The sequence below is a fragment of the Sciurus vulgaris genome (genome assembly GCF_902686455.1).
Source record: "Sciurus vulgaris genome assembly, chromosome: 5".
Classification (NCBI taxonomy): Eukaryota; Metazoa; Chordata; class Mammalia; order Rodentia; family Sciuridae; genus Sciurus; species Sciurus vulgaris.
The window spans coordinates 172967184-172984753 of NC_136465.1; the positions used below are offsets into that span (position 1 = coordinate 172967184).

The 17570-nt window shown below is 41.5% G+C and overlaps 1 protein-coding gene across 1 annotated transcript in view; it reads left to right on the forward strand.

Moving 5' to 3' along the window:
• The window catches only part of TNRC6B (trinucleotide repeat containing adaptor 6B), a 255936-nt gene that overhangs the window by 144744 nt on the left and 93622 nt on the right, over positions 1-17570 (forward strand).

A 17570-nucleotide genomic window follows, 5' to 3' on the forward strand; every position in this document is an offset into this window, starting at 1 on the left:
TAGTATATGCCAAAAAAGCACCACAGATGAGGTTTTGAGAACTTTTGGTGGATTTGGAATGTCACAAAAGAGTAGATACTGATTTCTGCTTGTTCTAGTTTAAAATTCCTTTAATTTAGATTTTACGTATACCCTGCTTCAAATCCTTCTCTAAAAACTAGGATTTTAGAAGTTCTAAATGGCTTTTTTTTCCTTTTTGCCTCTGACAGACATATTTTTCAGATGACCAACTTTCTATTTTGAGTTTTGAACAAAAATGTTGCCTCTTGTTACCTTTCACATTTGAAAGAATCAAGTATCTTATTTTTAGAGTATTATAATTGCAAATAGACTGTGATTTTCCTGCACTCAGTGGAGGAGTGTAAATAGACCATTGCTACTGTGACTGTATAATGAACTCATTGTAGGACAGGAGGTTACTTGTAAAACTGATTTAGGTATTGCCTTAAGATAGGGAAGGACTCCTCTTGCATTTTAGAAGTACGTGGCTCACAGTATTGGATATAACCCTCATAGATTTGGGAACACCAAAATGTTTCCTCTGTGTCACTAGTCATGTGGATCCCTAGTACTTGAAGATCAAGTTCAGCAGTGCCTGCTAGAGTAGGGATGGGAGTGGACGGAAGTGGGGGAGGATAATTCCAGGTGGGAAGGAACTCTCTTCAGATCAAACCTCTGAGAGTCTATATTGCTGTGTTTCTTAAAAGTTATGGTCCATCATCATCACTTCTGTCCACCTTTCCTTCAGACATTTTGTCTTTTAGTGGAGATAGGATGTCAGTCCTATTGTTGCAGAGTGTGGTGAGGCCAAATTCTCTGTTGAATGGGCTTCAGCTTTGCAGGGTGACATTAGCTTACTCACAGGTTTCAAAAAGTGCCAGCCACCTATAAATAGCCCCATTGAGTCTAATAGAACTAATTACTGGCCATCCCCTGTTTAACAAATTTGATCCATAGCTCAAAACAAAACACATTTTTGGTCCTAAGCTATTGGACCCGGCCAAGGGTCAGTACACTCCAGTGCATCACAAAGACCTCACATGTCACAACATGCAAGGTTTTCCCCCCTGCCCAGGGTCTGGCTTGCCCCCTTAATGGATTCCCACCAGGGTTGCTTCTGGCTGTATGACCTACCTTCCTCTTTCCATCAATCCATGTTCTGCCACTTGCCCTTCCATAACAGAAGTCAGCTTCATGAGAATACTCTTTGCTTCTACTTTAATCTCTTCCAGGTATGTCATGACATGCAGAAATGTACAGTGGTAAGGTATAATAGAATTGGGGAGGCTTTCTTTGGTTGCTTTGATAAACACCATTTATGGTATCTAATACTTGATAGTTAAAAGTTCTTTGTGGTGTGTGTGCACACACTGGGCATCAACCCAGGATTTTACACATGATAGGCAAATGCTGCACCACTGAACCATATCCCCAGTTCTCAGTTAGAAGAAGTTGTATATTTAGAATGAAATTTTCAGACCTAATTTTTTCTTTCTTTATATAGCCTTAGGTTCAATCATCAGGCAGCCTCATGTGGTGAGTGAGGCCTTTTGCTTTTGATGATTTTGTTTTTTTGTATTTTCGTTTCTTGCCACATGGCAGGTACAGCTGAGAAAGACCTTCAGAAACTGCTGAAAATTCTAGACTAACCTTTCTGAGGGTTCAGTGATCTCGAATCCAAGAGGGCTGTTAGTCACAGGGTGGGGGGATAGTAGCTGGCATTGATTGGGACCTCTAGCTTCTTTTATTGCCCTTTGTATGGTGTCTATCTTGCTGGGGTGTCATGGCGCCCACCTGTAATCTGAGCGGTTTGGGAGGCTTGAAGCAGGAGGATCCCAAGTTTAAAGGCCAAAATGGGCAACTTATTTAGCAAGACCCTGATTCAAAATAAATAATAAAAAGAACTGGGGATGTAGCTTAGTGGTAGAGCACCTCTGGGTTCAATCCCCAGTATCACCCCCCTCCAAAAAAAAAGCCAGGTGCAGTGACACATACTTGTATTCCCAGTGACTTGGGAGGCTGAGGCAAGAGGATCTCAAGTTCAAGACCAGTCTCAGCAATTGAGCGAGATCCTGTCTCAAAGTAAAAAAAAAAAAAAAAAAAAAGGATTGGAGATGTAGCTCATTGGTAGAGCACCACTGGGTCAAATCTCCAGTCCTTCCCCTTCCCCCAAAGGCTGGAGCTTCCCAGTACCAAAAATAAGTGAGTAAGTAAGTGCCTATCTCACTTTCCTTCTTCAATTTTCTGTCTTTGCATTTTCCTATCCAAAAAGCACCACCTCCTTCAACCCCCTACTTCTCACCCATTTCTCTCTTAGTAAGTGTAAGGGAATTCAAAGGAAATAAGAGAAAAAGAAGGAAGAAGAAGTATTTTATAATGCAATGTTTTGAGTGAAAATACTTAACTGTTTTCTTATGTGTTGCCACAGTTTTTTAAATTTGTAGAACATTTAAATACTCTTGTATTTCATAAGCTGTCTACACTTTTTCAACTGTGGGTTTTTTGTTGTTTAATGGTAAGAGAAGGAAGTATGGGGGCAGGAACTTTATAGGAACACACTTGCAAATTTCAGTCAATTTTGTGAAATATAAAAATACAGAACTTATTCATGGATCATTAGGGTAAACTGGGCAGGCATGTTCAGTTCTTTGCCCCTATGGGGGTGCACATTGGTTCCCAGGGATTTGAAGAACTCAGGCCAGTATTGCTTTTCCTGGCTGTTGACCTGCCCTTTTGCTTCCTCTGTCCCACTGTATTCAGAAATGCTAACAAGTGACTAGCCAGAATAAATTTTATGTGTCGCAGAGCAGTTTGTGGAACTGGGTTTTAATGTGTGCACCAGTATCTGTAAGCCTGATGTGTTTCTAAATGATAACATGTGTAACCCGCCCAGGGGGCGGCCTGGCCTCATTGATGATTTCCGTGAGAATAATCAACTCGGGTAACTACAGAGCTGCCTGCGGCTACTGAGAAGCTCAGCTATGCTTACATCACCTGCTATTGTTCTCCTCGGTGGTAGCTTCAGCAGTGGCTGCTGCTGCTTTTTCTATTTTTAATATGTTGCCAATTACTTGGTTTTTGCAGGAACACCAGTACTTTGAAATGGCAAAGGGGAAGATGTAGTTAGTTCCTGACCTTTATTTTCATTTAACCATTGAGATTAATGATATTAAGGATTTTTATCAGTTATTATTTTGAAAGTATGGTGCATTTTTATTTTACTAAACAGCACTATTCAGTTTTCCATTTTGAAAGCAGTACACAGCCACCTAACTAAGAGCACTTCGCTCAGCATACATTGGTTTTGACAGTGACATTAATTACAGGTATGTTCCACAGATATGAGCTAATAAGCTGATCAGCTGTTTTGACCACTCTGGAGTGCGCTGAGCTCCCCATCCGCCTTCACCTTATTGTCAGAGGGGAAATTGTCAGGATCTTTGTCTGTTTTGTTCACTGATGTACCCCAAGCACTTAGTAAAAGTTAGTATTTGTAGTTTGTAGTGAGCAAACAAATGAAATTAAGTAAATGGGTGGCATTCACAGATTGTTTAAGGTAATACCGAGGTGTGCCCCTACGCCAAACAAAAAAGTATTCCTTGGCATTCACTAAAGGTTCAAATATCACTGATATTCTGGAAATGCCAATTCTGTGGTTTATATATTAGAAAGAATTTAGACATAATATATTAATGCAATCACGAAAACTCACTAGGTCAGTTGCTGGTTTGCCCACAGAAACAGTAACATTAACCTAAATGCTTTGGGATACAGGTGGGGTCTGTTACTAAATCTTGAAAGGGTGTCATTAATTTTGAAAATTGACGGTTAAGCTTTGAGCATTTTTTTAAAAGCAATTGAACAATTATGTAGAAATTATTGTAACAAACAAAAATACTAATTTTTTGTTTTGGTTGTAGTGCTGGGGAATAAACCCAGGACATTGCACATGTTAGGCATGTTTTCTATCACTGAGCTACTCCTAGTCTAGAAATACTTGTTTTGTGACATTCTTCATTTACTATATTACCTCATTATTTAAAAAAAATGTAATGGTTCAAAGTTTATCATCTATAGAGCATTTTATTCTAAATTAATTTGAAAACTACTTTTGGATCATAAATATGATATTAGTGCTACTTTTATTTGGAGAACTCATCAAGTGAATTTGAGCATCCCACAGGGATTAATGTTAGGAAGGTTACCTTGTGTTTTCTTTTGAGACAGGGTCTCACTGTTTTGCCCAGGCTGGTCTTGAATCATACATATTTTGTGCTGTACAAAACATCATAAACTGCCTGGCAAGGTGGTGCTTGCCTGTGATACCAGCAGTTTGGGGGACTGATACAGGAGGATCGCAGGTTCAAAGCCAGCCAGCCTCAGCAAACGGTGAGGCGCTAAGCAATTCAGTGAGACTACCCTGTCTCTATTAAAATACAAAATAGGGTTAGGGATGTGGCTCAGTGGTTGAGTGCCCCTGAGTTCAATCCCCCGTACCAAAAAAAAAAAAAAAAAAAAGTCACAAAGGTAAGCAACTCAAGTGATTCTCCCAAATCTGTCTCCTAACATGTGGGATTACTGAATGTCCAAACACACCCAGCTAGTTTCTTGGTTTGAGGTTAAGGTGGATTTTATTTTTCTCATCTGTCACAATAAAGAAATATGCACAGCATCTTGTTCAAGAAGTTATAAGTGGGCTGGGGAGATAGCTCAGCTGGTAGAGTGCTTGCCTTGAAAGCACAAGGCCCTGAGTTCCATCCCCAGTACTGAAAAAAAAAAAAAAAAAGTTATAGGTGGAGCCAAACACTGGCTTCAGTTTCTGGATCTACCTTCTGTGCCTTTAGCCTTTTAATCTTCAATTTTCTCAACTATAGAATGGGATTAACAGAATTTACCTCTAGTTTTTGAGGTTTGCACATTTAGGCCAACACAAAGCACATAATAAGCACTAAAGTATTTGATATTTGTATGATTAATAAAATGTTTGGGTTCTGTGTGTTTGCCCACTCAGGTGGTTACTGGGCATGAGTATATGATGAGAAATTATTGTTTTCTAAAGATCAGCAGAGTTTCATCTTTTTTATTTAAATGATTCTCTGTTTAAGAATGTAATTTTTAAGCCAGGTATGGTGGCCTATGTGGCCTATGCAGTAGTCCCAGCGGCTTGGGAGGCTGAGCAGGAGCATCAGAGGTTTGAAACCAGCTTCAGCAACTTAGTGAGACCCTGTCTCAAAAATTTAATAAAAGGGTGAGGGGATGCTGGGGATGTGGCTTAGTGATAAAGCACTCTTGGACTTAATCCCTAGGATCAAAAAAGAATGTAATTTTTAGAGGTATCATTCTGTAGTAAGAGAAAACATAAGAAATTTGGGGTTAAACCTAACAAGACCTCCCTGGAAGAAGATGTAAAGCTGTATTAGGGAACATTAAAATTAGATCTAAATGGACATTAGAGGCCTGTCATATGCCTGGATAAAGAAGGCCCAATAATTTAAAGATGTCACTTCTCTTTAAATTGATACATAAATTCAAAGCAATTCCAGTAAAAATCTTTGTAATCTTTTTGACATGATGTTTAAAAAATTTATGTGGAAGAAAGAATAGGAATAATAAGTAGGAGGACTTAACCCACAAGACATCTTATCATAAAGCAGTATAATGATGGCAGTGTGGTGCGATGGAGCTTTGGGTTGCAGTGGGAAGCCCCATTCAGCCCACCCTGCCTGTGTGGATCTTGCTGTCCCATACAACAGGCCCTACCCGTTTTTTGGAAGAGGTGACCCCAACTCTACAGATTAGCAGGGGTTGGAGGTGGATAATGAACTTTTCAACATGTGGTGTAAATAATCCACATGAATTGTGTTAGTCTCTTAGGTTTGTCATACAAAACTGAGTGACTTTAAAATATCCTAAGTTTATTCTCTCACAGTGTTGAAGGCTAACTAACAGTATAATATCAAGCTCCCCATGAAGGCTCTAGGGAAGAGTGGTTCTCACCACTTCCTAGCTTCTGGTGTTTGCTGGAATCCTTGGTTTGGTGTTCCTTGACTTATAGCCACATCACTTCAATTTCTGCCTCCATTTTCACGTGAGTGTTTTCCTCTGTGTATAAGGACCAAGTCAAACACCACATACAAAATAAATAAATACCAAATGAATTCAGATAAATGTGAAAGATTTTATCATTTCTAGAAGTGAATATAGGAGACTTTATGACCTTGGAGCAGGGATTATTTGAATACAATAACAAAAAGCACAAACACGACAATGACATTCACCAAATGACACGATAACAAAAGCGATAAACTAGGAGAAAATATTTTCAGAACATATGATCAACAGGATTTGGACTGGCTGTGTGGCTCAGTTGTAGAGTGCTTACTTACTTAGTAAGGTGTGAGGCCCTGGGTTCAACTCCCAGCACTGCAGACACAAACACCAAACGATTTGTATCTAGAATACAGTAAAAGAACTTAGAATTGATCAGAAAAAGACCCAGTAGAAAAAATAGACAAAAGAAGCAAATAGGAGTTTCATAGTAGAGGAAATCCAAAAGGCCAGTAAAGTTGAAGGGAATCCAACTTAATTAGTAACTAAGGAAATGTCAGTTAAGCCCCAAAGGGATGCCATTTTATGCCCATCAAATTAGCAAAAATTAAGAGATTTGAAAATTTTCTTGAGGATATGGAGCAGTGAAAGTTGATACTTCTATTGGGAGTGTAAATTGTTGTAAACAGTGTGGGAAATAGTGTAGCAATATCCAGGAGAGTTGGAAAGCATGGATAGCTGGTGACCCAGCAGTTTCAGTTGTGGATATGCCTCTGCTTCAGTGGTAGAAACTGGAAACCCAGATGCCTATTAAGAAGAGAATGGATAAATACATTGTGTTATTCTATTTACAGCATTTGCACAAGTGAAGTATAGCTAATGCCTCAGCATAAGTGAACTTCAGCAAAATAAAAAGAAAAGAAATCACAGAATAGTGTAATTCTACTTACAAAATTTAAAAATGAGCCAGGCACAGTGGCACACTGTAATTTCAGTGACCTGGGAGGCTAAGGCAGGAGGATTGCAAGTTCAAAGCCATTCTCAGCAAAAGCAAGGTGCTAAGCAACTCATTGAAACCCTGTCTCTAAATAAAATACAAAATAGGGCTAGGGATGTGGCTTAGTGGTCGAGTGCCCCTGAGTTTAATCCCTGGTACCCCACCACCACCAAATAAAAATGTATAAAACTAAAATGTGTTTCAGGATTCAAAACATTGTGTGGTAATTCGGGGGATGCTAAGCATTTGGTTACAGGGTGGTTAACTCTGGTGGAATGTGAAAAGGTGGTTTGATACAAAGGCTTCTGGGTTTTGGCAATGTTCTGAGTGGTGGGCATACAGAAGTTCTTTTATAGGTATTAAATATTTAATAATAAAAACATTTAGAAATTACCTCAGAAATTTTATTATTTTCAAGAATGGGAAAAAAATAACAGAAATGTTATCTTCATCCAAAAAGTAACTCAAGCACTGAATACTTATTTTTAAATGTGTTTTGAGTTCTTTATAGATGAGAGATGCTTGGACAGGAAAGAGAAAGGCCTGGTGATCCTTGTTTGTCCCATGGCTTTGGCATTGAGGTGGCTTCTGCCACTGTAGACGTGACAGTATGTCCCAAGAGCTGGCTATAGGAGGTTTTAGCGGCATGTGAAAGCTTATTCACATTTTTATCAAAGCTACAATATGCCCATCTCCTGTTCATTTTATATTTTCCTGGCATCTAACTAATTGAGCCAGATGGAAAATGTTTCCCACATCAGATTCTCTTTCAGCATGTCAGCCATTTAATTTTACTGTCCCTAATCTCCTGTGGGTAAGACTTCAAAATGTATGTGATTAAGAAAGGCCAGTTGATTGTAGTCAAAGTTGATAACAGCCTGTTCTTGCGGCAGTGTTGTTTTCGAACATTTACTTTTCCACCAAATTCACTGAGCTACGTCCAGAGTCTTTTAAATTTACTTTCTAAAATTTTGAGACAGGGTTTCACTAAGTTACTGGGGATCTTGCTAAATTGTTGAGGCTCGTCTTGAACTTGCCATCCTCCTACCTCAACCTCCTGAGTTGCTGGCATTGTAGGCACACCATCACACTCAGCTACTTTAAAGATCTTAATTGAACTGGGTGTGGTGGCTCATGCCTGTAATCCCAGTGACTTAGGATGCCGAGGTAGGTAGATTGCAAGTTCAAGGCCAGCCTCGGCAACTTAGTGAGACCCTGTCTCAAAACAAAAATTGAAAAAGGGTTGGGGATATAGCTTAGTTGTACAGCACCCCTGTTGAATCCTCAGTATTCAGGATGTGGTGAAGGGACTTTTAGTTGAGATTTTGAATTGGCAGCACTTCATTTCATGAAATTAAAGTGTTCCAACGGGTCCAGCAGGTTGGTTAGTAGAGAAGGCAGAAACAGAAGAAAAAGCATATTGGTTGTTTCAAAGTTACTCTCCTTGTAAAGGTTAAAGCAAAGGGAATTCCTTAATCATGTGAGCTAAACTGGCTTGTTTGGGGATTTGGTTATTAATCTCTCACTCTCCTCATTTCTCAGAAGATCAGATACAGATCTTAATTTTGGCTTGGAAGGACCTTGTGAGTGACTGGCTCCATGTTGCTTTGGCCAGATGGACCTAGTGCAGGAGCTCAGTCCAAACCAGTGACCTCCTGTGAAGTTTCTTAACACTTGGATGCCCCAGATTCCACTCTTCTCTGTATCCATAAGCTGTACTTGCTGTGCTGTGCCTCACGCCTTCTTATCCTCCTTCCCGAAAGGGACAGTGGGAAGGTACCACCAGGAAAACTGGCAGCAGTTCTCAGAAGGGCCAGTCCTTTACCTCCAATAAGAACATGTAGGGTGAAGTCCCCATTTTACACATAAGGACGTTGAGCTCAGGGAGGGAATCCTGTGCCCCACTGTTGTTTGGAGGTGGCGTTTAGGTGAGCCTGTGCTGCCTCCTCACCCAGCCTTCCTTTTGCCTTCCACTTCTCTTGCTAGGTCACTCTCCTTTACTTCAGATGTTAGCTTTCTAAAGTGTAAATGTGTTTGGTTAATTGTTTTGCTTAGTAGATTCTTTCAGTGGTTTCTCACTAAGCTGAAGCCCAAATTCAGCCTCAAAGAAAAACCCTTCCTATTTTATTGTTGTAGACTTGTCCATGTAGACTTGCTTATGGCTCCAGCCACTCCTGCTTCAACACTTCATGCTTCAGCTTTTATAGTTTTTTCAGTTCAGTGGTGAAGGTCATGGGCCCAGGGAAACAGACCTGTCTTTGGAGCTTGACTCTACAACTTACCATCTCTGTGACCTTGGACCCTGCCTGGAAGGCCCATGGTGCCCCAAGCTGACATCTGTTCTTTAAGATGCAACCTGGCCCTTCCTGGAGAGGCCTTACTGGCCTCTTTCTACCTCTAGCCCTTGAACCATTCCATTCTTAACTTCTGCATGTACTGCTGTCACACTTTGATTATTGCCAACATTTATTAGTTTTTAAACATGTACCTTTGGGACCAGATCCATTGTGGATTTGTGTAGCCTTGGGTATGGATGTGAGCCAAGGCTGTGGTTCCTGTGTCCTAGGCTTCTCCGTGCTTCCAGCATGCAGGTTCCTCTAGCTGGGTGGTTTTGTTCCTGTCTGCCTGCCTTGCGCGTCATCAAGTTGGTGTTCCCAACTTTTTTTTGAAGCAGTGCTGTCCAGAAGCCTTTCTGCAGGGATAGAAGTGTTCTGTATCTACTATTCAGAATGGGGGCCACTAGCCACATGTTGACTACTGAGCATTTGAAATGTGATTGGTGCAACTGAGAAACCAATTTTTAAATTTATTCAAGTTCAGTTGCCACAGGTATTGCACACACAGGTCTTAACTGTTAATAACAATCCTTCTTCCTGCTAAATGCAACTCATGTCTTCTCTAATTTATAACTTCTGATATTCTCCTTTTTATGGAAAACTTATGAGTTGTATTTCCTTCTGCATCTAGAGTAATAAACTTGTAGTAAAATTGAACAAGGTATACTTGACCTTCTGTATCTGAGCTGCACATCTGTGGACTAAACCAAGGAGTGATAGAAAATATTCAAAAACAATTTGTGTTGAAAGTGTACATATTTTTTGTTATTTCCCTAAGCAATGTAATGTAACATTTATGTAGCATTTAATTTTTATTAGATATTATAAATAATCTGGAGATTAATGTATGCAGGAGGATGTGGGTAATATGCAGACACTACACCATTTTATGTAAGGTACTTGAGCATCCTTAGTGTTTGGTATCTGAGGGAGTCCTGAAGCCAATTCTCTGCAGATACTGAGAGAGGACTGTAGTAATACCGCTGAACTGGACACTGAAAAAGCTAAAATAGTTAAATTTTGGTGTGTGCGTGTGTGTGTGTGTGTGTGTGTGTGTGTGTGTGTGTGTGTGTGTGTGTGACCAGAGGTTGAACCCAGGGGTGCTTAACCATTGAGCCACATCCCCAGCCCTTTTTTTGTTTTGTTTTGTTTTTTTGTTTTTGAGACAGGGCCTCACTAGATTGCTGAGGCTGGCTTTGAACTCATGTTCCTCCTGCCTCCTGAGCCACTGGGATGACAGGTGTGCATGGTGGTGTACCAACTATTTTATGTATATTTTACTGCAACAAAAAAAGAGAATGCATGGTGAAGGGATACAGAACCTGCAGTGAATGGCCACCAGGGAGGTTTCCACTATGGCATAAGCAAAGGCCCTTGGGAAAGACATGGACATGAAGGCCACAGGGCAGATGGGTGCTGGACCATGAAGAGCCTGGTGAACAGGTCAAGGAGAGGAGACCTGGGCCAGAAAGCCATAGAAGATCATTCAAGTAAGCAAATGATGTGTGGATTTCATGTTGATAAAGATCACCCTGGCTGCTCTGTTGAATATATATCAGAGGGTGACAACACTGGACCAAGAGATATGGTCAGGCTAATAACATTGACAATGATAGTATAGCAGCCATGTGCAGTGCTGCCATGGTGCAGGAAGGGGTGATGAATGTCCCAAAGGCCATATGCAGTTCAGTAATCATGCAGCCAGGAAATGTGGGACTGGGAAGATACCATCTCCTATCTGAAAATAAGATTCCCCACTGGAGAAGTCTTTACCCATTTTGCAGCAGACTGCTGTATAGGAATAGTTCACCTGACCAAATGAGATATTTTATTTGTTAATCACTCCTTAAATATGGAAAAAGAACTTGGGGATTCATGTAACAAATAGTGACAGAATAAGACATAAGCTCTTTTCCTTAAAAAAATAATGTTGTAATTCCAGTGACTTGGGAGGCTAAGGCAGAGGATCACAAGTTCCTAGCCAGCCTGGGAAACTTGGCCAAGCCCTTTCTTAAAATAAAAAACAGAAAGGGGTAGGGATGTAGCTCAGTGATAGAGCACCTATGGGTTCATTCCCCATATTGGTGGGGGAACATGTAACTAGGTGTTGGGAAAAGAGATACCTGTGGCTCTAATGAGATAGGATAAGGGATCCTTTTGATGAAGCTAAACTGTGTGTTGTTTATGGTCATGGGTATATGAATGTACTCATGACGTATCCACAGAACAGAATACACGCACACCAGGGAGGGTGTGTAAAACTGGTGAAATATCAATTCAGATTGATGGTGTTCATCAGCATCAGTGTTCCTTTTTGAATACTATAGTTAACCTAAGATGTTACCATTGAGAGAAACTGAGTTAAGGCTATATAGGATCTGGGTGTAGCATTTTTTTTCTTTCTTTTTTTTTTTAACTGGGGATGGAACCCAGGAGTGCTTTACCATTGTATTACATCCCCAGTCCTTCTTGTTTTTTTAATTTATTTTGAGACAGGATCTCATTAAGTTGCTGAACTTGTGGTCCTCCTGCCTCAGTCTCCTGAGTTCCTGGGATTGTAGCCGTGTGCCACTGAGCCCAACTGGGCATAGTAATTCTTATCACTGCATGTGTATGTATGATTATCCCAATATAAAAAGTTAAACAAAAAATTAAATAGTTTTCACATCCAGGGCTTTGCATGTACTAGCATGCACTCTACCACTGAGCTGTATCCCCCAAATCTCTTTTTTGTGCATTTCTTCCATAATAATTTTCTACAGAAAGGACTTGTTTTGATTAATTTGACACATTACTAAAGAACTCTTAGCCTTTTTTCTTCTCCTTTGAACATCTTTGAAATAAGAATATATCTTGCAATTCATGTAGACTTAGTATCAAGTCTCTTTAATTGGTGGCAGTTTTTTTTTCTTGGCGGCATTTGAAATATTGATAAGTCTTACAGTCATTGGTTTTCTAGATTTGATACATTTGATTAGTGAGTAGTTCAGTTATTTTGGAACAGAACAACAGCTGGTGAAAATCTTGCTGGCACATGTTTCACGGTTTATTAATTCTTAAGTGTTTGTCTCTCTGCTCTGTTTTATGATGTTAAAACTGGGCTTGTACCAACTCATGTCTGATTGTCACCTGGCTTTTTCTTATGTGGTGCCAACAGGGGGCATGAGAGGGTGACTTCATGATCAGAGAAGGAAGAAGGAACTTCTGCTTCCTGTCTGCCTTTTGTTCCCCTGAGGGGCACTTGAGCAGCGCTTATTTGCCCAGAGGTAGCAGTTCTTCCTGTTGCAGCAGCTGAGTCCATTTTCTAGTTTTCCCAATCCTTCCAGGACCAGCTTCGTGGCCCTCTCTGAGGCCATGACACTGGCTGCGTCTCCCCAATCCCCAGAGATCTGGGGAAGTTCCTGCCTCGGAAGTGTCTTAGTTCCGCACTCTCTTTTTTGCCTTTTCAGTGACTAGTTAAAAGCTTTATACCTACTTTATATTATCCTTTATATTAAAACTTCTTTGTTAAAATAAGGAGTGTGGTTCCTGTCCCCTGGGTGGACCTTGATTGATGCCTACTCAGTAGACCCACCAGTTTGAGCATATTCTGCATCTGAGAGTTTCTCTCATATACACTGCTGTTGGTGACCTTTTTGAAATATAAACCTTATTTCCCCCCACTTAAAACCTATCAGTGGGTTCCTGTTCTCTCCATAAAAAGAAAATTCTTAATGAGGTCTACAGGGCCATGAATGGTTTGGCCTTATATGCTAAGCCTGTTTCATTTCTTGCTTTGCTGAGAGTCAAACCATGAGAAAAAAATTCACTTGCTAAACTGGAAGTATGTCAGATTCCTGCCTTCTATGATGATTACGTGAAAAGATAATATAAAAACCTATGTATGCATTGAAGCCTGGATCCTTACAATGGTTTCTCTATTACCACCCTCCTTCAAAGACAGAGGCAGGCTAGGGGTAGAGCACTCCCTAACGTGTGAGATTTTGCTCTGGCATGAACCCACAAGATACAGATGCTTGCACCTCTAAAACTGCCTTGTCCTGATAACATGCTTTGCATGTACTCATGGTGCTGTGCCTCTGCCTTCCTTTCCTCCAAGCCTTCTCCTCTCTTTTCTCTCAGGTGAGAGTTCTGTGTTGCTTTATTCTGGGTAGGTACTGTCTGTCCTTTCTGGAACTGGTACTCAAAATTCCTTCTGATCTGAGAAATTTTCTTTGTTGCTTCATGTCTTCCATCACTGTGTCACTTACATCAATCTAAAAAGTAGAGGCAATTTCTTAATACTTGCCCTAGAGTGAAGATCCTCAAGTCATTCTTTTGTCGAAACTGGATTTTACTGATTCTCTAAAATCACCATAAAGTGGACTGGAAGGAATCTGGCATCATCCAGCTCTGTTCCCTCTCTCACATGTATGGCCCAAAGCAGGTGCCTGCCCTTCTCAGATCCTGAAGTATGTTGGAGACAGAGCCAGGACTCTAATGCGTTTTGTTTTTATGATAGTGAGGACCACAGACCTACTGTGTGTAAGGCCATGTCAGGAAAGGATGCACAATGTGACTGTGTAAATTAATTTATTTCTAGGCTAGTCCTCTGGAATTTACACATCTAAATCACAATTGCTTTAAAAAAAAAAAAAAAAAAAAAAAAAGGCAGACTCTGGCTGTTAAAGGTAGCTGAGCCCCACAGGGCTCAGTCTGTGAAGGGGGAGTTCCAGATACCTGGGCTGACAGGACAGGACTTACTGGTCCTAGTATGTTCCAGTATAATCATTGAAGTCTCAGACATATTTGTTTCCCAAGTTTGATTTTATTATAGTAAGAATGCTTTGCAGGACATCTACTCTCGACACGTTTTTAAGTGTTCAGTGCAGTCGTTGGCAATCTCTAGTACTTCCTCACCTCACTCAACAGGAACCACCTCCTGATGTCCCCTTCACCACAGCCCTTGGCCACCACTATCCCTCTCTTGACTCTCTGGATTTGACTGTTCTAAGGCACAGCATATCTGGAATCATACAGCATTTGTTCTTTGTGGGCTTCTCTCATAGCATAAAGTCTGTAAGTTTCATCCAAGTTGTCATATATTGCAGGATTTCCTTCCTTTTGAACAGATTTACTCCTTTACAATACAGTTTATAGAGGATGGCTACTATTTTGAGGATGATTGTAATATTTAGAGACAATGACAATCTGGACTTTTTTGTGTTTTTTGTTTTTGCAGTAATAGGGATTAAATGCAGGTCCTCATGCATGCTAAGCAAGTGCTCTACCATTAACCCACACTTCCAGTCCTAGAAATAATTTTTAAAATTCCATTATATATCATCTACTAAGTGGTAGTGAGGATTAGTGAGAGAAAATGCTGCTGGCAAAGCTTTGTGAGCAAGAGACTTAAGTTAGCCCCTGCTAAGCTGGAGGAATGTTTCCCTTTTTTTATTTATTTTAACCAGCCTTTATTAAGTGCTTTTTAAAGCATGAGTGGCACAGGGTGTCCTGAGAAAGGTAGAAGGTAACCAGTCACAGTTGGGTTCTGATAACAGAAGGTGAAGGTCTGGTCAGAGAGACATGGCAGAGGAGGGGGTAAGTTGAAACCCTGTGAATAGTGGGCTTTTAAGATCTGAACCTCACATGTGGAGGCTTGGTCCTAATGGGAAGGGTGAAGTTACTGTTTGCCTCAGGAAACTTTTGAGGAGGCACAGGCATAAATCAGAACTTTGAAGGCAGAGTGATCTGCCTCTTGAGTTTTCAGGCTGGTCTGGGCAGGTGACTTCATATACGCAGAACTAGAGTTAAGTTGCTGTCAAAGGCAGTTATCTGATGAAAAGTCAAGTGAACTTTTATTGTTACAATTAGCCCATTGTATAGAATTTGTTTGCTTACTACTCCTCTCCCTAGAGACCAGGCTGAGCTCCTTTAGGATAGGCTTTGTGTCTGGTTCACCCCAGTATCCCTCAGAGCAAGGATAACACTTGCCACTTAGTAAAGTGGGCAGTAAATACTCACTTCAAAAAGTAGTAAGCCCCCTGGACCTTCAGAGGTGAGTCTTGTGTGGGAATAACCTGCAAAGGTCCAGGCTTGGGAATGAGGTCAGGAGAGGTGCAACAGGAGGCTAGAGGTTCTTTAGTTGCAGCCCAAGGAAGGGACGACTCCTGGAAATGATGGCAGGGCCTTTCCCCTTTTGGACTGTTGCAAGTATTCTCATGACCTGCCCACATCACACCTGCTCTTCCAACAACATCTACCCTGTAGATACCTCTGGGGAACTGGAGGTCCCCCAGCCCTGCTCCCTGTGCCTTGCACCCACATCAGTGGTGCCTACTCTGTCTGCAGGCAGCATCTAGCTCTCAAACGTCTCCTCCTCAGAAGCCTTCCCTGCACCGTATCTAAAAAAAACCCTGCCTCTGTCCTCCCTACCTTTTGTCCGGTTACCCCATCTGGGCTATTTCTTCATAGTATTAAGCGCTTCTGAAGTCATTCTGTTCATTCATCTCCTGGTTGAATGCCTGTTTCCTCTTACTGGAATTATGTAAACGTAATTTATCTTTTCTACTGTGTCCTGAGACCCCAAATCAAGTGTGGCCCTTAGTGGGGCACTACATGAATGCCAAGGGAGAAAGAAGTCTGTTTTATTAGAGGAGACACCCTTTCGTTTTTAACAAATTATTTGTGAACTTAGAAACTTTATTAGCAACAGATTATGTTAGTACTCATAGCCTGTATTCCTGAGGATGACTGAGATGGGATGATGCTTTCAGTGAGGACCAGCAGATGACAATGTTGCTTCTGGGGGCTGAGCCTGTTGGCATGCCCTGGCTGGACTGCCTGGCCTGTGGAACGCTCAGTCTTTACAGGTCATGTAGTGTGCCCTAGGGATCCTTGGAATCCTTGTTGGATGATCCCCAAACTCTTGGTAGCAACGCACAGGCTACAGTGGTCCTGGAACTGCATCCAGAATTATAAGTGTGACCTGGAGCCAGGCTCAAGGCCTGGCAACGGACGTGTCAGGTGTGAATTGCACTTCCTCTGAGGGTGAGTGGCGTGTGTGCCTCTACTTCCCACCCTCACTGAGGAGCTGTAGTCACTGTCAGCTTTGGAGTGACTTGGAAGGCAAGTGGAGGGCAGGGCCTACTCAGAGTTACCCCATGGGAGGCAGTAAATATGTATAAGTATGTGTGCACTCTTGCTGAAGTGTTGGTTTAAAACAGTCTCTCTTAGAAATCATTCTGTCTTTTTGGCTAGCATCTTCAGGGTTTAGTTTGGGTCCTCATTCAGTTTTCTATCTCCTTTCAACTCTCCTCAACCCCCTCAGCAAAAGATGCACATGGAACCTTGGAGATCTTCACTTAGGATCTGAGCCCCCGGGGAGAATTGGCTGGTTGTGAATGCACTTTCTTTCTTCACTTTCCCTTCCCTTTTAAGGCCTTTGTTTTAGGAAAAGGAAATTGGTGTGTTTGGAGAGCAGTTGTTAGTTTTTCAAGACTGAACTTGTTCGTGTAATTTGCTGAGGACCCAGAGCAGCAAATAAAGTAAATGAAAAAAAGGCCAAGTAGGCACGGAGGGTGCAAATGCCCAGCACTTGCAGCTGAAGCTGCCTTGCTGGCTTCCAGCAGAAAGGCTGGGCTGATTCTGGAAAGTTTTAGGTTTCCCTCCCGGTGCCCCAGTTCCTGCCCTCCACCCCAGTTCTGCTGGTACCTGTTGTACTCCTTCCTGTGTCTCAATTCAGGCCAGGCCAGCACATGGCCTCTCCCAGTGACAGTGTGACGGGAGTTTCCTTTTTGTTGGGGCTTCCTTTCCTTCTTTTGACTGTAGTATGCACCTGGATTATCTACTGAGATAGACCTCAGGACCACTAGAGTGTTGGACAGATGTTTTAGGAGTGACATTCTGCCAAGCTGAGCACACAGGAGCAGGATGAGGGCAGGCTTCTTGTTCAGTTTGAATTCTCTCTTAGAGCTGATTCAGCTAGGTGAAGGTTTTGGCTGCCTTCTTGGCTCCTTTATTGGTTTCTTCTGTCTGCCTTCCTGTTGTTCCTTGCCCCAAGGCTCCCACTGGGCATTCTACCTGCACCTGTCCTTAGCCTGGGTGTCCTCTGCATGAGAATTAGATGGTACTGGTGAGCATGGAGTCCTTACTTGGGGTGGTTTAATCGAAGGCTCTTAATGTTTGGAGTCTGAAGTTATGGTATCCTG